The sequence below is a fragment of the Capra hircus genome, chromosome 15 (genome assembly GCF_001704415.2).
Source record: "Capra hircus breed San Clemente chromosome 15, ASM170441v1, whole genome shotgun sequence".
Classification (NCBI taxonomy): Eukaryota; Metazoa; Chordata; class Mammalia; order Artiodactyla; family Bovidae; genus Capra; species Capra hircus.
The window spans coordinates 31,231,075-31,254,024 of record NC_030822.1 but is presented as its reverse complement, the minus strand read 5'-3'; the positions used below and the strand labels follow the sequence as shown (position 1 = coordinate 31,254,024).

Here is a 22,950-nt window from a genome sequence, read left to right as displayed (position 1 = left end):
CCCATGGTGGCTCAGGTGGTAAAGAATCCGCCTGAAATGCAGGAAACATGGGTTCAGTCCCTGGGTCGGGACGATCCCCTGCAGAAGGGAAAGACAACCCACTCCAGTAGTCTTGTCTGGAGAATCCCATGGATGCCTGGCAGGCTACAGTCCACGGGGTCACAGAGAGTTGGACACGACTGAGCAGCTAACACACTTACCAAGCAGAAGTAACAGTCCCTGGACCACAGAGCAGAGGCAAGGGTTAGTGACAAAACATCCCAGAAAGACTTACAGCAGCACCTAGTTTATGGTAATCCCTCAGCAAATTTTTAGTCAGCATTTATTCAGTGCAGTTCAGCTCAGTCGCTCAGTCGTGTCCGACTCTTTGCGACCCCATGAATCGCAGCACGCCAGGCCTCCCTGTCCATCACCAACTCCCGGAGTTCACTCAGACTCACGTCCATCGAGTCAGTGATGCCATCCAGTCATCATTTATTAGCTCTTATTATAACTGCAGCATGATGACGTTAGAGCTATGTGGAGTTCTTCCCATTTTCCAAGAACTGATGATGAGAGTCCACTTCCAAAAGCAGAAGATATACTCAAAAGATCAATTGAGAGCTTGCTAAGAGGTGCTACTATGGGCTGAATCGCATCTCTCATGAAAGTGATGAAGAAGAAAGTGAAAGTGAAGTCACTCAGTCACTCACTCTTTGTGACCCCACGGACTGTAGCCCACCAGGCTCCTCTGTCTGTGGAATTCTCCAGGCAAGAATACTATAGTGGGTAGCCATTCCCTTCTCCAGCAGATCTTCCTGGCCTAGGAATTGAACCCAGGTCTCCTGCATTTCTGGAGAAGGCAATGGCCACCCACTCCAGTACTCCTGCCTGGAAAATCCCATGGACAGAGGAGCCTGGTAGGCTGCAGTCCATGGGGTCGCAAGGAGTGAGTGACTGAGTGACTTCACTTTCACTTTTCACTTTCATGCACTGGAGAAGGAAATGGCAACCCACTCCAGTGTTCTTGCCTGGAGAATCCCAGGGATGGTGGAGCCTGGTGGGCTGCCATCTATGGGGTCGCACAGAGTTGGACACAATTGAAGTGACTTAGCAGTAGCAGCTCCTGCATTTCAGGCAGATTCTTTACCATCTGATTCACCAGGGAAGTGAATTGTATGTTAGTCACGCAGTTGCGTCCAACTCTCTGTGACCCCATAGACTGGGGCTTGCCAGGCTCTTCTGTCCATGGGATTCACCAGGCAAGAATACTGGAGTGGGCTGCCATTTTCTTCTCCAAGAGATCCACTAGGGAAGCCTCCAGAAAAGCTATGGTAGAGTCCTAATCCCCAGCACCTCATCATGGGACCTTATTTGAAAATAGGATCTTTACGGAAGTAACCAAGTTCAAATGAGGTCATTAGGATGGGCCCTTGATAAAATATGACTGGTGTCCTTATAAAGAGGGGAAATTTGGACACTGAGATAGACATACACACAAGGGTTATGTGAAGACTCACAGGGAATACATCACATGAAGACAGAAGGTTGGAGAGATGTGTCTATGAGCTATGAAACAGTGACACCAAGATTACCGGAAAATCAGCAGAAGTAAGAAAGAGGCCAAGAAGGGTCCTTCTTGCATAGGTTTCAGAGGGACATGAACTTGACTCACAGACCTAACATTCCAGGTTCCTATGAAATGTTGCTCTTTTCAGCATCGGACTTTGCTTCCTTCACCAGTCACATCCACAACTGGGTGTTGTTTTTGCTTTGGCTCTGTCTCTTCATTATTTCTGGAGTTATTTCTCCACTGATCTCCAGTAGCATATTGGGCACCTACCAACCTGGGGAGTTCATCTTTCAGTGTCCTATCTTCTTGCCTTTTCATACGGTTCATGGGGTTCTCACGGCAAGAATACCGAAGTGGTTTGCCATTCCCTTCTCCAGTGGACCACATTTTGGCAGACCTCTCCACCACGGCTCGTCTGTCTTGGGTGGCCCCACAGGCATGGCTCATATAGTTTCACTGACTGGGACCAGGCTGTGGTCTGTGTGATCCGTCCGTCTTGGTGGCCCCACAGGCCATGGCTCATTGGTTTCACTGACTGGGACAGGGCTGTGGTCCGTGTGATCAGATTGGCCAGTTTTCTGTGGCTGTGGTCTTCAGTCTGTCTGGCCTCTGATGGAGAAGGATGAGAGGCTTCTGGAAGCTTCCTGATGGGAGAGACTGAGGGGAAACTGTTCTGACGGGGGCCATGCTCAGTAAATCTTTAATTCAAATTTCTGTTGATGGGCGGGGCTGTGTTCCCCCCCTGTTGTTTGACCTGAGGCCAAACTATGGTGGAGGTGATGAAGATAATCGTGACCTCCTTCTAAAGGTCCCATGATGCACTGCTGCACTCAGTGCCCCGACCCTGCAGCAGGCCACCGCCGGCCCGCGCCTCTGCCGGAGGCTCCTGGACACTCACGGGGCATCTGGGTCAGCCTCCTGAGGGGTCACTGCTCCCTTCTCCTGGTTTCCAGTCGCACAAGGGTTTGCTTGTGCCCTCCAAGAGTCTGTGTTCCTGCCCGGTGCAAGTTCTGTAATCGAATCCCACTGGCCTCCAAAGTCAAATGCCCTGGGGGTTCTCAGCCCCTTTGCCAGATTCCAGGTTGGGAAGTCTTCTGTGGGCCCTAGAACTTTCTAACAGAGTGAGAACTTCTCTGGTGTGATTGTTCTGCAGTCTGTGGGCCATCTGCTCGGCAGCTCTGTGGTGGGTGGGACTAATGGCCACCTCCTCCAAGAGGGCTTATGCCATAGGCTGTGTGGCCCATGTGATTAAGAAGACCCAGGCGTGTGATCTAGCATGCGATTAAAGAGACAGAAAAGGGAGGAGAGCGTTGCCTAGTTTATTCCCTCAGATGTCCCTGACATGGGATGCTAGCCGATCCCTCGGACCAGAGCAGGTCTGACTCCCAAGGCTGGACTGGGTTGGAGCTAACGCGCCTGGCCGGGTGCCCTGCACTGAGACCCCTCTTAAACCTGAACTGTCTCGTCTGCCCTGTGCACCCTGACGGTGACACGACCGTCTGGCCTCAAGGACCAGGGTCAAGTCACCAGGCATCCAGATCTGCGGGGAGGTGGTCCCCCGCTGAAGCCTCCGTCCCGAGAGTGCAGCCGCTGAGGTTCCTCAGCAGGGAGGGGTGTCCCAGGTACACACAACTCTGGAGCGGAGGGGTGAGGCTGCAGGGGGAAGAAGTAGTGAGACACAAGCCCTTGGGTGGTTGCTCAGCACGTTCCACATTAACTCACAGCCTAGGGAGCTGACTTTCCCTGAGGCTCCGGTTACAGGTGGAGCCAGAGGTGGGCATGAAGAAGTGCTGCCTCCCTGTGGACAGTTCCCGTAACTACAGCTTTAGCACCTGTGCTTACTGGTCCCTCCAAGTCACAAGGCCTGTGGGGCTGTTACTGACAGCTGCCCTCAGGAAAGGACCTGGGGTGAGTACTGCGGAAATCAACTGCAAAGACAACCAACTTTGAAGAAGCCAACTGCAAGGTTAACTTTCCCCACACCCTTTAAAGTAAAGACAAAAAGAATAAAAATCCCCAAATGGCCAGAGAACAAGATGGTCTATATCCCTAAATAGGACAGGGTGAATACCAGGCAAAGCGACAGCAAGCGATCCAATCTCACCTGTCAGAACGGCCATACTCACGATTCTACAAACAATAAACGCACGCGACAGCTAGAAGAGCGAGCCCCTCACGCGGGCGTTGGAAGGGACATTAGCAACAGCTGCGGGAAAGCCTGTGTGTCTGCACGCCAGAAAACAAGACGTCAAGAGAGCGCAGCCCACAATCTGGGCCTGTAGCCCGAGAAAACCACCATTCCAAAACACACGCACACCCCACACTCACGGCAGCACTGCTTACAATAGCCAAGACAGAGAACCAGCAGGATGCAGCAGGACAGATTAAAAGGTAAAGAAGGTGTCGCACATATATACAGTGGAGTATTACACAGCCATGCAGGATGGCCACTGAAACCATGCCGGCAGTAATCACAAGGATGGACCTCGGAGGAACATAGTCTAGGCGAACCCAGCCAGACCAAGAAAGAAAACAGCATATGACATCATCCCTTCTAGGACATCCCTTCTAGGGGATAAGAGTAAGAAAGAGTAATAAAGGAAGAAATTTACACCACAAAAGAGACTCAGAATTCAAACAGAAACAGAAGGTTCCAAAACAAGGTGAAAAAACAAGGATGAATTCGGAGGTCAGGGATAACACATACACGGAAATCTGTATCTGTAATAGACAATCCAGAAGGATTCTCTCTTTCCTTTCTTCCTTCCAAACAGACACAGAAATTTGTATCTCTAACATATACAGAGAAATCTCTATCTGTAATGGATAATCCAAAACCATTATTTCCTTCCTTCCCATCACATATACACAGAAATCAGTATCTCTAATAGATTTTCAGGAAGAACCTGATATTCAACACAGGGTACTTTGCTCAACCTTCTGCAATAACCTCTATGGGAAAAGAATCCAAAACAGAACAGATAAGCTGCGTGTATATGTCATTAGTGACTCACATAACTGTGCCCTGATAAGTTGTGTGTACACGTCCTTAGTGGCTCACGTGGCTGTGCCCTGATTAGCTGTGTGTATATGTCATTAGTGACTCAAGTATCTGTGCTCTGATAAGTTGTGTGTACACGTCCTTAGTGGCTCACATGGCTGTGCCCTGATAAGCTGCATGTACACATTATTAGTGACTCACGTGGCTGTGCCCTGATTAGCTGTGTGTATATGTCATTAGTGACTCAAGTATCTGCGCCCTGATAAACTGTGTGTATCTGTCATTAGTGACTCACGTGGCTGTGCCCTGATTAGCTGCGTGTACTCGTTACTAGTGACTCACGTGGCTGCGCCCTGAAGATAAGCACAGAACTGCACATTGGCTATACTCCAACACAGCAGAGGCAGGAGACTAGAGCAAAGGAATAAAAAGGCAATGCCTAGCTTATTCCCTCCCAGCTCCCTGACTTGGGCTGTTCTCCCATTCAGGAGCCTCAGCAAGCTTGTGTCTCATGTCTGGACTCATCTGGGGTTGAGGCAGATGGGTTGAGACAACCAAAATTTTAATAGAGATGGGCAACCCTGAAATTTTGGCTCCACTATGTACAACAGCCAGGACAAAAAGACAAGTTAATCGTAGAAGCGCAGGCGAAGGGATGCACAATGGGGCACACGTGCACAGTGGAATACGGAAGAAGGGAATGAACCATAAAGGGGGAGGGATGCATGCCAAGTCCAGTGTCAGGAAAGAAGGCAGAGATGATTGTTCCAAGAGAAGTACGAGAGACAGGGAGAGACTAGCACCATATGGCATCACTTCTAGGTGTAATCTAAAGACGGGTACAAATGGACGGACTGCCCAGAGACACAGGCTCACAGACTTAGAGAAGAAGCTTCTGGGCATCAAAATATGAAGATGTGGGGCAGGGAGCAGAGAGCTGCTTTAGAGCGATATATGCACTCTACTGCTGGCAAAACGAGAGACCAGGGCCCACCGTGCAACAGAAGGAAGCACACTTCACTCCTGGCATCGACCCATAAAGACAAGCCCTGGCAAGCCGCATGCACACCTGTGCAGAAGCAAGACGACTTGTCATAGAAGGAAGAGGAAGGAACAGAACACTCACAAGACACGCTCCAGCTCAAATGAAGGGATGGAACAGACAAACGGAAAGGATATCCCAACGCCGTTCCCCTCAGGGCATGGCGACTTGCAGTGTCTCATCCCTGGAGCCCAGCTGGCTTGGGTGCCAAGGCTGGAGTGTCCTGGGGCAGAGCGAGCTGGGAGCATGCGGCAGGCGGTGTGTCTCCAAAATGAACCTGGAGTTCCTGATCCCCTCTGGAGAGACCCCCACCTCCATATGCAGGCAGAATAAATGAAAAGATTGGAAGTGACATACACACACTTGTATCTATCAAATACAGGATAAAAGTATCTACTGAACAGCATAGGGAAGTTTACTGAACACACTGCCATGATCTATATGCAAAAAAATAGAGCTCTAAAGAGAATAAGCATCTGTGTATAACTGAATCAAGTTCCTGTACACCTAAAACAAACACAACGTCAGAAATCCACTCTATTCCGATAGAAAACAGCAAGGAATTTACAGATTTAAAAAAAAAAAAAAGCATGCGGCATGAACAGGGGCTGCCGCCTTGTGGCCATTTTCTGTAATAACACCATGGAGAGCTGTGCAGTTGATGCGCTCAGCCGTGTCTGACTTTCTGCGACCCTATGGACGGTGGCCCGCCAGACAAGAACACTGGAGTGGGTTGCCATTTCCTTCTGCTGTTGAGTATTTAATATTCACAAGGACCCAGAGACTGTAAGTAAAAACAGCTGCCCTCGGAAAATGTCCTAGGGGTTGTCATCGAAAAGGAATCCAAGAGAAGGCAGGCGTTAAAGAAGCCAATTTCAAGATGCAAGCTTAAACCACAGTTGTTATTTTTTTAATCACATGAAAAATGTCAACACCACTAAACACTAGAGAAATACAAATCCAAGCTACAGCAAGATATCACGGCACACTGGTCAGAACGGCCATTGCCAAACACTCTACAGTCAGCGATAGAGAGGGTGTGGAGAGAAGGAAACCCTCCGCAGCATTCTTTGCAATCACATGAGTACATCCAATAGGGATCCCAGTACGGATGTTCATTTGAAAAATAACACAGAAGTACCTTAGGACCCAGCAAATCCAACAGCTGGAAATCAATCCAGAGAAAACCTAAAATTTAAAAGCATGGGTAACCCTCAATCTCGGTTGCACTAGGCAGGACAAGAAAGCAGCTAATCAGAGAAGGACAGATGAGTGGATACAGAAGACGGGGTGCACGCACAGAGCAGCATCTCTCAGCCGTAGGGAGGACGATCTCATGCCACGTCCAGCAACAAGGGAGGGAGCAGAGATGACACGGAGAGTGAAGTCAGACAAAGGCCAGCTACCGCAGGGCGTCACTGAGAGGCAGACTCCAAAAGCGGACACAGACGAACTTCTTCACCAAAGAGGACGGGCTGCACAGCACAGCAAAGCACCTACTGCTACAAAGGCGCTTCGGTCGTGTCCGACTCTGTGCGACCCCATAGACAGCAGCCCACCAGGCTCCTCCGTCCCTGGGATTCTCCAGGCAAGAACACTGGAGTGGGTTGCCATTTCCTTCTCCAATGCAGGAAAGTGAAACGTGAAATTGAAGTCACTCAGCCGTGTCTGACTCTTCACGACCCCATGGACTGCAGCCTATCAGGCTCCTCCATCCATGGGATTTTCCAGGCAAGAGTACTGGAGTGGGGTGCCATTGCCTTCTCCAATGCATGAAAGTGAAAAGTGAAAGCGAAGTCACTCAGCCGTGTCTGACTCTTCATGACCCCATGGACTGCAGCCTATCAGGCTTCTCCATCCATGGGATTTTCCAGGCAAGAGTACTGGAGTGGGGTGCCATTGCCTTCTCCAGAAACCACTGCTGATGGGCACTTAATGTACATTAACAGGGCCTGCAGGGCTGCAAGTAAAAAAAACACCTGCCCTCAAGAAATGTCTTAGGGGAGGTCACTGGAAAAATGTTCAGAATATGGCAGGATTTCAAACTCATAGTTTCAAAAAATCATGTCAATATCGCTAAATATGAGAGAAATGCAAATCAAAACTTCAACAAGTTGTCACCTCACACCAGTCAGAATGCCCACAGTCAGATGATACTCTACAAACAATAAGTGCTGGAGAGGGTGTGGAGGAAAGAGAGCTCTTCTACACTGATACTGGGAACGGCCAATGGGGCAGCTACTGTGGAGGACACCGGGCAGAGTCCTTAGCAAAGAAAATCAGAATGAAATTACAATACTCCTAATGTTGCATGCAAAAATAAACTGCAAATAGATTAAAGGTCTAAATAAATGGACAGACAATGAAACTCTTAAGGAAAAAAGCAGAACACACTTTGACATAAAATGCAGCAAGTTCTTTTTTGATCCACCTCTTAGAATCGGGACTATTTAAATAAAACAGAAATAAACAAATGGGACCTAATAAACATTTAAAGCATCTGCACAACCAAGGGCACCTGCAGTGAAAGAAAAAGACAGCCCTCAGAATGGAAAAAATTCTTGCAAAGGAAGATACCCACAGGGATTTGTCTCCAACGCATACAAACAGCTCCAAGCAGGAGGAAAGACTGAGAGCTTACCTTACCAGCACTGAGCCCTCCTGGCAGGAGGCAAGACTGAGCTTCCTGTAGCACTGACCCCTGGGAGAAGGAGAGACTGAGCTTCCCGCAGCACTGAGCCCTCCTGGCAGGAGGAAAGACTGAGAGCCTACTGCAGCACTGACCCCTGGGAGGGCCGTGGGACCCACTCGGAGACCAGCACGCTACCCAGAGAAGCCCAGCTCAGTCCCAGCCCCCAGACCTCTGAGCACTGACATCCGGACGCAGGCACAGAATTTTCTGGGCCGGAGGCCAGGCCAGGCCTCTGCCCAGGTCCCCAGTCCCAGCGTGCGCAGGCCGAGGCCAGGCCTAATGTTCTCACTGTAGAAGCTCACAGTCTCATCTAAACAGCATCAGTGTGGACAGGACCTGGAGAGAGGTCTGAACCTACCGCCTAGACAGACCCTGGTCAGGGTCGTACCAGCGTAAAGCTGCTCTCCCAGGACGCACCGGTCACACACAGGCAGGGTCCCTCACTGCTGAGGGGCGCTCACCCTTGCCTGTGAATTAGGCTGCACATTTCTTGAGCAAGAAATAGTCAGCGAGCTCCACCCTTCACCCACATCAGGGGAGGGTGAAACTGGAAGAATCTGTGTCACTGAACATTCCAACAAGCAAAACAAAGTGTTACCACTTGCTTTGGCCTCGTGAAGGTCAGCGCCTCGCTGTTTGTCACCATTCGTTGCACCCAAGGCAGGCAGGGCGCGAGCAGGGAAGCCGGAAGAAACCCTGGGGAGCCTAGGAACGGCAGACTTGTTCATTCTCTCCCGACCCGCACAGCGGCCGTAACAGCAGAGGCGCTGTGTCCTCCGGCCAAGGGCTTTGCTCCTGGAACTTACTGATGTTTACACAGCAAAAGTGGTCTTCGGCCAGGCGGGTACCCTGTGAAGTGCGTGCGCTGTGCTGTGAGCGCGCTCAGCTGGTAGAGCCGTGTATTTAGGGTTAGGGTTAGGGTTAGGGTTAGGGTATTTACGAAACGTGGGGCCGGCGCGAGAGGTGGCGGGCGAGAGAGCCTGACTACCACCAGCTTGGCTAGTTTGCTTTTCCCTCCGCTCGGGATCCAGGGGCCGGGAGTTTTTTAGAGTGCAGCCCAGTGTCGTGAAAAGACACACAGGACGTGGCCTGATTCCAGTATCCCAGGCTTCCAGCAGGAGGTGGAAACCTTTTGGAAAAGTATATTCTTTATCAGAATAAAAATGTGTTGTTGAAATTTCAACCATACTAGTTATTATTTGCAACTTAACATATTCTTAAAAGAATATGTTCAAATTTTCCAGGTAGAAACAAGCCATCATTTCAAACTAGTTTCTTCTAATTCTGTTGTTTGTTACTATTTAATGAAAGGTCACACTTGAAAGAAAATAAAAGCAAATTCCTGCAAACAGTGAGTGATTCAAAGAGCACGGGAGCCGCAAGTACTTTTTCTTCTAACAGTTTCATTTCTCTTCGTGAAGAAAACAGAAAAAAAATGCCACCCTCCCCGATTTTTTGCTTCTCTGTTCAAAATGAGCTAAAATGAAATTGATATTCATACAACAAATAACAGTTTTTGAGCTTTGAAATGTCATGCCAGGGAGACAGGTCCTGGAGAAAAGGGAATGCTCCTACACTGCTGGAGGGAAACCACATCCAAAAAATAAGGCTAAAATTCAAATTGGATTTAATTATAACAGTGTGTGGTTACATGGAGTATGAACCAAGGGTCCACATACGGCAGGCAATGTGTGAAGGCAAATTTCGTATCTCCTTTGTGAGAGTAAAGGGTTCCTGTCGGATCTGCAGCTGGGATGCATAGATTCTTTAGAAAACTGCATGTATCTTTTAGAATTATAGGTTTGTCTTGATACATGGCTGCTGCTGCTGCTGCTGCTGCTAAGTCGCTTCAGTCGCATCCGACTCTGCGTGACCCCAGAGACGGCAGCCCACCAGGCTCCCCCATCCCTGGGATTCTTCAGGAAAGAACACTGGAGTGGGTTGCAAACTTCCTTCTCCAATGCATGAGAAAGAAAAGTGAAAGTGAAGTCACTCAGTCGTGTCCTACTCCTAGCGACCCCATGGACTGCAGGCTACAAGGCTCCTCCGTCCCTGGGATTTGCCAGGCAAGAGTACTGGAGTGGGTTGCCATTGATACATGGCTAGGAGTGGGATTACTGAATCATATGGTTTAACTCTAGTTTTTTGAGGAATCACCATGCTGTTCTCTACAGGGACTGCACCAGTTAACATTCCTTCCAACAATGTGGGAGGGTTCCGTTTTCTCCACACCATCTGCAACACGTGTTATTTGGAGACTCCTTAGTGCTGGCCATTCTACCAGTGTGAAGCAGTACCTCATTGTGGTTTTTATGTGCATTTCTCAAATAATTACCAATGAGGAGCATTATAAGATGATTCTTTAAACTTCAGATGTGTGAAGTCCGTCATGCGAAGTGTCGACGTGACACCTTCTCACAGGTGAGGGCTCATTAACTATTTAGATATCTCCTCTCTTCTTGGTTAGCTGTCGGGACATAAGGCATCATGCTGATCAAGGTGGTGCATCAGTCATGCATCTCTGATCAGTTTTAAAGATGTGCATTGCTCCCTTCAAAGGGAAGGCTTGTGCTGGGACTAAGGTCCGCCTCCCAATGGAAGCTGTTCCTCAAGCAAGTTCAGTCAGTGCAGGGGGTAAATGGTGAGACCACCATATCACCAGACATTTCGCGCATCTCGGCCCTCAGGCTGACCATTCCATCTGAGGGTGAACAGTTTGTCCTAGAGACATAGTTTGACCTCTTTCTGTATGTCTAGGTCAATTGTTAATAATTTAGGATTAAACTCAGGATTCTATAGGATTCAGTTCAGTTCAGTTCAGCAGCTCAGTCATGTCTGAGTCTTTGCGACCCCATGAATTGCAGCATGCCAGGCCACCCTGTCCATCACCAACTCCCAGAGTTCACTCAAACTCATGTCCATCAAGTCGGTGATGCCATCCAGCCATCTCATCCTCTGTCGTCCCCTTCTCCTCCTGCCCCCAATCCCTCCCAGCATCAGAATCTTTTCCAATGAGTCTACCACCATGAGGTGGCCAAAGTATTGGAGTTTCAGCTTTACCATCAGTCTTTCCAATGAATACCCAGGACTGGTCTCCTTTAGAATGGACTGGTTGGATCTCCTTAATCCAAGGGAGTCCAATCCAATCCTGAAGTCCAAGAGATTCTCAAGAGTCTTCTCCAACACCACAATTCAAAGACATCAATTTTTCGGCGCTCAGCTTTCTTCACAGTCCAACTCTCACATCCGTACATGACCACAGGAAAAACCATAGCCTTGACTAGACAGACCTTTGTTGGCAAAGTAAGAGTCTCTGCTTTTGAATATGCTATCCAGGTTGGTCATAACTTTCCTTCCAAGGAGTAAGCATCTTTTAATTTCATGGCTGCAATCACCATCTGCAGTGATTTTGGAGCCCAGAAAAATGAAGTCTGACACTGTTTCCACTGTTTCCCCATCTCTTTCCCATGAAGTGATGGGACCAGATGCCATGATCTTCATTTTCTGAATGTTGAGCTTTAAGCCAACTTTTTCACTCTCTTTCACTTTCATCAAGAGGCTTTTTAGTTCCTCTTCACTTTCTGCCATAAGGGTGGTGTCATCTGCATATCTGAGGTGATTGATATTTCTCCCGGCAATCTTGATTCCAGCTTGTGTTTCTTCCAGCCCAGCGTTTTTCATGATGTACACTGCATATAAGTTAAATAAGCAGGGTGAGAATATACAGCCTTGACATACTCCTTTTCCTATTTGGAACCAGTCTGTTGTTCCATGTCCAGTTCTAACTGTTGCTTCCTGACCTGCATACAGACTTCTCAAGAGGCAGGTCAGGTGGTCTGGTATTCCCATCTATCTCAGAATTTTCCACAGTTTATTGTGATCCACACAGTCAAAGGCTTTGGCGTAGTCAATAAAGCAGAAATAAATGTTTTTCTGGAACTCTCTTCCTTTTTCCATGATCTAGCAGATGTTGGCAATTTGATCTCTGGTTCCTCTGCCTTTTCTAAAACCAGCTTGAACATCTGGAAGTTCACAGTTCACATATTTCTGAACCCTGGCTTGGAGAATTTTGAGCATTACTTTACTAGCGTGTGATATGAGTGCAATTGTGCAGTAGTTTGAGCATTCTTTGGCATTGCCTTTCTTTGGGATTGGAATGAAAACTGACCTTTTCCAGTCCTGTGGCCACTGCTGAGTTCTCCAAATTTTCTGGCATATTGAGTGCAGCACTTTCACAGCATCATCTTTCAGGATTTGAAACAGCTCAACTGGAATTCCATCATCTGCACTAGCTTTGTTCATAGTGATGCTTCCTAAGGCCCACTTGACTTCATATTCCAGGATGTCTGGCTCTAGGTGAGTGATCACACCATCATGATTACCCTAATAGCAAAATATATGTTTTAAAGTTACACCAGGACACGGGGGTTACACCATGAGCCTAAGGGAGTTTCTGCAGATTTTTCTTTTCTGACCAAGGCCCCTTCCCCAGCTTCACGACAGCACAACTGCCAGAGACTGGATGGCCACATCACTGGCAGGGATCAGGACAGAACGAAAATGCAGGAACCTTTGTGTCAGGGTTACTAAGAGGGTCGTGCCGACAGCACAGCCTTAGACCAAGGACGGAGCCCCTCTAGGCGCAGGCGCCCCCGACTCTGAGCGGTGTGTGCATGAAGACAAAGGCTTCCACTCGCATAGAGCCAGTTTGTGTAATGGTGTGTTAAATTGAATTATAACTCCAAATATTTGTATTAGGGACATGTGCAGTCTTTTTTCTATTGAAAACTGGGGCATTTTTAATTGAAGAGTAGTGTTTTATGTTGTGTTAGTTCCAGGTATATAGCAAAGGGATTCAGTTATATATACATATATTACATATATATATATAGCATATAATATACATTATATATATATATCAGTCAGTGCAGTTCAGTCGCTCAGTCATGTCTGACTCTTTGCAACCCCATGAATGGCAGCACGCCAGGCCTCCCTGTCCATCACCAACTCCTGGAGTTCACTCAGACTCACGGCCATCGAGTCCATGATGCCATCCAGCCATCTCATCCTCTGTCATCCCCTTCTCCTCCTGCCCCCAATCCCTCCCAGCTTCAGAGTCTTTTCCAATGAGTCAACTCTTCACATGAGGTGGCCAAAGTACTGGAGTTTCAGCTTTAGCATCATTCCTTCCAAAGAAATCCCAGGGCTGATCTCCTTTAGGATGGACTGGTTGGATCTCCTTGAAGTCCAAGGGACTCTCAAGAGTCTTCTCCAACACCACAGTTCAAAAGCATCAGTTCTTCGGCGCTCAGCCTTCTTCACAGTCTAACTCTTCATCCATACATGACCACTGGGAAAACCATAGCCTTGACTAGATGGACCTTTGTTGGCAAAGTAATGTCTCTGCTTTTGAATATGCTGTCTAGGTTGGCCATAATTTCCTTCCAAGGAGTAAGCGTATATAACACATATATAAATACACGTATAAACACATACTTGCCCTCAGATTATCAGGTTTCAGTTGTTGTTGTTGTTATTCAGCCACCCAGTTGTGTCCGGCTCTTTGTGACCCCGTGGACTGCAGCACACCAGGCTTCCCTGTTCCTCAGCATCTCCCAAAGTTTGCCCAGGTTCATGTCCCTTGCATCAGTGATGCCATCCAGCCATCTCATCCTTGGACATCCTCCTCTCCTTCTGCTCTCAATCTTTCCCAGCATCAGGGATTTTTCCAGTGAGTCAGCTCTTTTAATCAGATGACCTAAATACTAAAGCTTCAGCTTTAGCATCAGTCCTTCCAGTGACTATTCAGGGTTGATCTCCCTTAAGATTGACTGGTTTGATCTCCCTGCTATCCAAGGGACTCTCAGGAGTCTTCTCCACTGCCACAGTTCAAAGGCATCAATTCTTTGGCATTCTGCCTTCTTTGCAGCTCATCTCTCACGACCGTCTATGACCACTGGGAAGACCATAGCCTTGACTATACCGACCTTTGTCAGCAGTGTAATGTCTCTGCTTTCCAACACACTGTCTAGGTTTGTCATAGCTTTCCTGCCAAGAAGCAATCATCTTCTGATTTCATGGCTGCAGTCACCATCCGCAGTGATTTTAGAGCCAAGAAGAGGAAATTTGCCACTATTTTCACCTTTTCCCCTTCTGTTTGCCATGAGTAATAGGACCGGATGCCACGATCTTAGGGTTTTTAATATTTAAATTTAAGCCAGCTCTTTCACTCTCCTCCTTCACCCTCATCAAGAGGCTCTTTAGTTCCTCTTGGCTTTCTGCCATTAAAGTGATATTATCCACGTAACTAAGGTTGTTGATGTTTCTCCTGCCTATCTTGATCCCAGCTTGTAACTCATCCAGCCTGGCATTTCTCATGATGTGCTCAGTGTATAGGTTAAATAAACAGGGTGACAGCAGACAGCCCTGTTGTACTCCTTTCTTAATCTTAAACCATACACGGTTCTAACTGTTGCTGCTTGACCCACATACAGGTTTTTCAGCAGACAGGTAAGATGGTCTGGTATTGCCTTCTCTTTAAGAGCTTTCCACAGTTTGTCATGATCCACACAAATTCCAGGAGTTGGTGATGGACAGGGAGGCCTGGCATGCTGCAATTCATGGGGTTGCAAAGAGTTGGACACGACTGAGCGACTGAACTGAACTGAACTGAACTGAACACAGTCAAAGGCTTTGGTGTAGTTGAAGAAACAGATGTAGATGTTTTTCTGGAACTCCCAGTTTTTTCTATATCCAGCAAATGTTGGCAATTTGGTCTCTGTTTCCTTTTCTAAACCCAGCTTGGACATCTGGAAGGTCTTGATTCAAAAAATGCTGAAGGCTAACATGCAAATTTTAAGCATGACCTTACTAGCATGGGAGATGAGTGCAATTGTCCAAAGATTAGCACATTTCTTGGTACTACCCTTCTTGGGAATTGGAATGAGGATCGAGCTTTTCCAGTCCTGTGGCCACTGCAGGGTCTTCCAGATTTGCTGACACATTGAGTTCAACACCTTGATCCTTTAGGGTTTTGAATAGCTCTACTGAAATTCCATCACATCCACTAGCTTTATTAACAGCAGTGCTTCCTAAGGCCCACTTGACTTCTGTCTCCAGAATGTCTGGCTTTAGGTGGCTGACCACACCATTGCAGTGATCTGGTTCGTTAAGCTCTCCTTTGTACAGTTCTTCCTTGCATTCTTTCCATCTCTTCTTGATCTCTTCAGCATCTACTATGTGTCTACCATTTCTGTCCTTTATTGTGCCCATCTTTGGGCAAAATGTTCCCTTGATATTTCAGATTTCCCTGAAGAGATCCCTAGTCTTTCCCCTTCAGATGGTTTCCAGTTTTATACACTGTTCACTGAAGAAGGTCTTCTTGTCTCTCCATACTGTCATTCGGAAATCTGAGCTCAGCTGGATATGCCTCTCCTTGCTTTTCTCTTCTCTTCTTGCTTTAGCGATTTGTGAGGCCTCCTCTGATGACCGCTTTGCCTTCCTGCTTCTCTTCTTCTTTGGGATGGTTCTGTTCGCTGCCTCCTGTACCGTACTATGGACCTCTGCCCATAGTTATTCAGGCATATTGTTTACTCGATCTGATCCCTTGAATCTATTCATCACCTCCACTGCATATTCAAAGGGGATTTGATTTAAGTTGTACATGGCTGGCCTAGTGGTTTCCCCCACTTTCTTTAGTTTAAGCCTGAAGTTTGCTATGAGAAGCTGAGGATCTGAGCCACAGTCAGCTCCAGGTCTTGTTTTTGCTGACTGTATACAGCTTCTCCATCTTCAGCTACAAAGAACGAAATCAATTTCATTTTGGTATTGATCACTCGGTGAAGTCCATGTGTAAAGTCATCTCTTGCATTGTTGAAAAAGTGTATTTGCTATGACCCATGCATTCTCTTGGCAGAATTCAGGTAGCCTTTGCTCTGCTTCATTTCATTCTCCAAGGCCAAACTTGCCTGTTACTCCAGGTATCTCTTGACTTCCTACTTTTACATTCCAATCCCCAATGATGACTGGAACATCTGTTTTTTGGTGTTAGTTCTAGGTCTTCTAGGTCTTCATTGATCTGAACAACTTCAGTTTCTTTGGCAATAGTGGCTGGGGCATAGACTTGGATTACTGTGATATTGAATGCTTTGCCTTGGAAGCAAACCGAGATCATTCCGTCATTTTTGAGATCTCTCCTCAGTACTGGATTTTGGACTCTTGCTGATTGTGAGTGCTGCTCCATTTCTTCAATGGGATTCTTGCCCACAGTAGTAGATACAGTGGTCATCTGAGTTAAATTCACACATTCTCATCCATTTCAGTTCACTCTTACCATCTCCTGCTTGACCCCATCCAATTTACCTTGATTCATGGACTAACACTCCAGGTTTCTGTGCAATACTGCTCTTTGCAGCGTCGAATTTTGCTTTCATCGCCGGACAGTCCATAGTTGAGTGTCCTTCCCGCTTTGGCTCAGCCACTTCATTCTTTCTGGGGCTATTAGTAGCTCTCCTCCACGCTTCCTCTGTAGCATATTTCAGGCCTAGGGGGCTCATCTTTCCCTGTCATAGCTTTTTCTCCTTTTATACAGTTCATGAGGTGCTCACGGCAAGTATCCTGGGGTGGCTTAGCCATTCTTTCCTCCAGGGGATCATGTTTTGTCAGGTTTTGTCAGATTTCAGAAGGAAATGGCAACCCACTCCAGTGTTCTTGCCTGGAGAATCCCAGGGACGGGGGAGCCTGGTGGGCTGCCATCTATGGGGTCGCACAGTCAGACACGACTGGCGCGACTTAGCAGCAGCAGTACCATAGAGTAAAGTGATGCGTTGCTCGCTCAGTCATGCCCAACTCTCTGCAACCCCATGGACTGTAGCCCACCAAGCTCCTCTGTCCATGGGGTTCTCCAGGCAAGAACACTGGCAAAGGGGGCACTCCCGTCCCTCTTCTGATGTCTGTGTCAGAAGCTTTCTCTGTCCCTTTTATACTTCAGTAAAACTCTGCTACACAAAAGCTCTTACGTGATCAAGCCTGGTCCCTGGTCCCAAAGCTAAATCTTCTTCAGAGATCACGAATCTTCAGAGATCACATCATTCACCATAAACTGTCTTCTTGGGGGCTCATCCGGGATCTTCAGGACAAGCTTTTAGCTCTTCAACCTCCTCATCAATTGAAGACTTCCCATGGTGGTTTCTCCACTCTAAGGAAAGGACTTTCTCCAAGTCTGCGAATACCTTCGACAACAGCAACCTTACATGGTGTCTCTTCTTAATCTGATGACATCTAACACTCCTAAAAGGGACTAGTGCAGCAGTCTGGACCCTAACTATGGACCTAATGTGATGTTCACCTTTGCCTGTTGTTCTGTTTCTGCTGTTTGCTGCCTGCATCTGTAACTGTGTAACTGGACTTCTTTCTAACCATCGGAAAGTGTTTAAGTTACCAATGGTTGTCCAGGCTTCTACAAGTGCCACAGCCTCCTCCAACTGTTACTTGGGGCCCCAGGATCCGAGACCCTCAATATGAGGGTTAGGAGAACATGTTGTCTCAGCAATTTAGGGATGACACCACTCAACAGCAGGCAGTAGTTATGGAATGAAAAAAAATGCCCCTTTCCCTTGGGAACATAGTTCTCCTAAAAGAAAAGGGGGGAATGAGAGAGTCAGTTCCTAGGCAGGTTGATAAGAAGTCCAGAGTCTCTGAGGAGGAGAGAGGAGTCTGGGGCTCTTGAGGAGGAGATAGGGGTCTGGAATTCTCAAGGAAGAAGAAAGGAGAAACCTTTTTTTTCTACATTCCTTAGTCATAGTAAGGATTATGTAACAACAGTGTATCTTGCTGAAGGATATGTTCCTCCTTAAGGAGACCTTCTGACTCACCCTGCTACCTTAGGGGGCATGTGGTGGGAGCGGGTCTGATACAAGCATGTAAGGCCCTGCTAACACTAGCAAGGGGGGCACCCCCATCCCCCTTCTGAGTCTGTGTCAGAAGCTTTCTCTGCTCCTTTTCTTACTTTTATAAAACTCTGCTCCACAAAAGCTCTTGAGTGATCGCGAATGATCCCTGGTCCCACAGCTAAATCTTCTTCTTCAGAGACCACAAATCTGATGTCGTTCACCACAAACTATCACCAGAAAAGGGAAACTGGAGAGAACAAAAAGATCAGTGGCCATGGACTTCCGCGGTGGTCCAGCAGCTAAGACTCTGTGCCCCAGTGCAGGGGGTCTGGGCTCAGCCTCTGGTCAGGGAGCTAGATCCCACATGCCGCAACTAAGAACCAGCACAGCCAAATGAATAAATATGTTTTAAAAAGAGGAAAGATCAACGGTTGCTAGGAGTGAGGTGAGGGGTGGAGGAGGGATAAATAGGCAGAGCACAGGGATTCTTAGGGCACTGAAACTAGTCTGTGTGATACTATAATGATTGATACATGTCATCACACATTTGTTCAAAATCACAGAATGCATAATTCCAATAGTGTTGCCTAATGTAGCATATTGAAAAGCAGAGACATTACTTTGCCAACAAAGGTCCGTCTAGTCAAGGCTTGGTTTTTCCGGTTGTCATGTATGGATGTGAGAGTTGGACTGCGAAGAAGGCTGAGCGCCGAAGAATTGATGCTTTTGAACTGTGGTGTTGGAGAAGACTCTTGACAGTCCCTTGGACTGCAAGGCAATCCAACCAGTCCATTCTGAAGGACTGGGTGTTCTTTGGAGAGAATGCTGCTGAAGCTGAAACTCCAGTACTCTGGCCACCTCATATAAAGAGTTGACTCATTGGAAAAGACTCTGATGCTGGGAGGGATTGGGGGCAGGAGGAGAAGGGGATGACAGAGGATGAGATGGCTGGATGGCATCACAGACTCGATGGACATGAATCTGAGTGAATTCTGGGAGTTGGTGATGGACAGGGAGGCCTGGCGTGCTGCGATTCATGGGGTCGCAAAGAGTTGGACATGACTGAGCGACTGAACTGAATGTAAACAGTAGACTGTGGGTGATAATGGTGTGTTGATGTACTTTAGTTAATTATAACAAATGTACTACTATTGTGCAGGATGTTGACAGTGGGGAGGCTGTTCATGCACCAGGAGAGGAACCTTCTGTACTTTTGGTTCAATTTTGCTGTGAACCTAAAACTGCATTAAAAAATAAAGTCCTTTCAAAAAAAATAGAATACTGGAGTGGGTTGTCATTCCCTTTTCCAGGGGATCTTCCCAACCCAGGGATAAAAACTGGGTCTCCTGCATTGCAGGCAGATTCTTTACTATCTGAGCCACTAAGGACACAGAAGAACTGCACAAAAAAGATCTTGATGACCCAGATAACCACGATGGTATCATCACTCACCTAGAGCCAGACATCCTGGAATGCAAAGTCAAGTGGGCCTTAGGAAGCATCACTATGAACAAAGCTAGTGGAGGTGATGGAATCCCTGCTGAGCTCTTTCAAATCTTAAAAGATGATGCTATGAAAGTGCTGCAACCAACATATCAGCAAATTTGGAAAACTCAGCAGTGGCCACAGGACTGGAAAAGGTCAGTTTTCATTCCAATCCCAAAGAAGGGGAATGCCAAAGAATGTTCAGACTACCACATAATTTTAGTCATTTCACTCACTAGCTAGGTAATGCTCAAAATTCTCCAAGCTAGGATTCAACAGTAAATGAACCAAGAACTTCCAGATGTACAGTTGGATTTAGAAAAGGCAAATAAACCAGAAATCAAATTGCCAACATCTGCTGGGTCATAGAAAAAGCAAGAGAATTTCAGAAAAACATCTACTTCTGCTTCATTGACCATGTTAAAGCCTTTGACTGTATGGATCACAACAAGCTGTGGACAATTCCTCACGAGATGGTAATAACAGACCGCCTTACCTGCCCCTTGAGAAACCTATACGCAGGTCAAGAAGCAACAGTTAGAACCAGACATGGAGCAATGGCCTGGTTCAAAATTGGGAGAGGAGCATGACATTGTACACTGTGCACTGTAGCCCTGCTTAGGTAACTTCTATGCAAAGCACATCACGTGAAATGCTGCGCTTGATCGATCGAAAGCTGGAATCAAGACAGCTGGGAGAAACCTCAACAACCTCAGATATGCAGATGACACCACCCTAATGGCAGAAAGCAAAGGAACTAAAGAGACTCTTGAGGAAGGAGAAAGAGGAAAGTGAAACAGCTGGCTTAACACTCAACATTCAGAAAACCAAGATCATGGCATCCAGTCCCATCATTTCATAACAAGTGGACAGGGGTGCCGGGGGCCAGTGTGAGGAACTCCGCCCGTGGCAAAGGTCATGAGGAAGGAGGCTTGGCATAGGCAAAGGCGTGATCAAGCCTCAGGAAACCCCCTGTTCCCAAGCATCTACCCCCAAAACCAGAGTCTGTTTTATGCTCTCACCTACACCTCTGACTTTACGGGGGGCTCTCCCCCATCACCATTTCCCTCAGAGAAGTTAACGTGCAGCTCCAAGGCAATAAAAATTCCTGGGCATGACAAGAGTGTTTCAGCTTACGGACTCCTCTGAAGGCTATCTAGCCCACCTGTATAGGTTCATCCAGCCACGTGATTGTTTACAGCCTCCCAACCTGAGAGGCACAAGATGTTTTAGACTTACTAAAGGCAAATTCCTTTGGGAAGTTGGAAATTGTCAGTATAGTGGGTTGGTTAGAAATTATATTGGTGAAGGGTTTTTTCATTTGTTGTGCCAATAATTGCTGCTAATTCCCTGCCCTGGATGTGACAAGGGTGTCTCAGGTCAAACCTCTCTGCTGACAGACTAGCTTGTGTGACAGGATTATCCACACTGCTGCCACTACACATGATTGCACATGATTGTTTACTACCTCTCAACCGTAAACAGCACAGAGAGTTTTGGAGTATTTTGAAAGTCTTAATCAGCATAGGGCTTTTCTCATTGTTGAGTCAATGCTTGCTGCCAGGCCTCCATATCCTTAGGCACCTGGGAATATATTAATCAATGTATTTGGAATATGGAAAAGGAAATATAGTAGTTTTAAGGTTAGCAATACTAGACTTTTTGAGTTAATGAATTTTCTCTGTTGTAATAGATCACTGTACTTTGTTATAAATCACTGTGTCCTTGCTATGTAAAAATGTAACTTTATCACTATCTTAAGACTAAATAGATCTTAAGGGGAGCATTGGTGAAAGGATTTTCATTTGTTGGGCTGATGTTTGCTGCTAAATCTCCATATTCCCTGTCCTTATAATGAATATAACTAACATATAGGAGAAATAAGTATTAACCTTTAAGCATATAGGGGAAATAAGTATTAACCTTTAAGACTAATCATGTTAACCTTGGGCTAAATAAATTCCTTTCTTGATTGTAACTCACTACACCCTCACCCTATAGGAATGCAACTTTATTTGGAGGGTGGTGCCTGGTTTAAGAAAAAACATCCTTGGAAAAAATAAGTATTTTGGTTATCAGAAAGAAAGGGTCGTAAAATGTCAGCAGGTCTCATGGCCAGAAGATGATGTAAAACCCCTGAGACCTTTTTTTTTTATCCATTTAGGTGAAGTACCTGATTTTGATAAAGGTCAGGACTGCTGACCCCCGCATGACTCTGTATTCATCCCTATGTGTAACAAAAGGTATATAAGCAAACCCAAAAATAAAGAAATGGGATCCGTTTCCGGAAAAGACTGATACCCCCATGTCGTTCTTTCTTGCTCCCCGTTTTTCTGGCTGAATTCCCATCTGGAGCATGGGTGCTCGCCATGTCTGCTTACTTGCCCCAGTTTTCAAGCCCACACGAGAAGGAGCCCAAGGAGGGGCACCTTCCAATATTCAAGTGGCACCGGTGGGCCAGCGTAGATGGTGCAAATTCCTTGTCTTGGAATTTTATTGGTATCCCACATAAACCAAGTTATTCAGCCTCTTTTTCTCTGCTAATTTTCTAATCCCTCTCTATCTATAATTAAATAAGTTATTTCCAAGGACGCCGACTCCGCCCCCACCTTCGAATCACCCTGAATCCACCGGGGCTGGACCCCAGCACAGGGGAAAACTGGAAACAGTGGCAGATTTTATTTTCTTGGGCAGACAGTGACTGCAGCCATGAAATTAAAAGACACTTGCTTCTTGGAAGAAAACCTATGACCAACCTAGACAGCATATTAGAACATTACTTTGCCAACAAAGGTCCGTATAGTCAAAGCTATGGTTTTTCCAGTGGTCATGTATGGATGTGAGAGCTGGACTATAGTGAAGGCTGAGCACTAAAGAATTGATGTTTTTGAACTGTGGTGTTGGGGTGTAGGAGACCAGTCCTATTAAAAGGTCTGGCAAAAGAAGTAAGCAATCTTACTGAGAGGACCTGACTCAGCATGTGACTTCTGAAGGAATCCAAGAAGGAACAAAAACATCTCGAAAGCAGGATGTATGCCTGGGTGTAGAAAGCCATCAACAGACTGTTCCTATCTTTGGCACCTGCAAGGCACAGAGAGAGTGACTGGGTCTTTGTTCTTGAGGCAGAAAAACAGGGAACAAAAATGCTAACTGTGAACTACACAAGGTTATCACTGATGGCCACTGGCCTGCAGTGCTCACAGAAGCGCGTGCAGGTCTCAAAAGTATAATAAAGCAGGCTGGAGATCAGTCAGGGCACCTTCACCTCGTGGGGGTGTTGGTCCCCTG

The 22,950-nt window shown here is 46.8% G+C and overlaps 1 protein-coding gene across 1 annotated transcript in view; it reads right to left on the bottom strand.

Moving 5' to 3' along the window:
- PDE2A (phosphodiesterase 2A) overlaps nucleotides 1-22,950 on the bottom strand; it is a 509,398-nt gene that overhangs the window by 44,222 nt on the left and 442,226 nt on the right. The gene's annotated exons all lie outside the window — the stretch shown is intronic.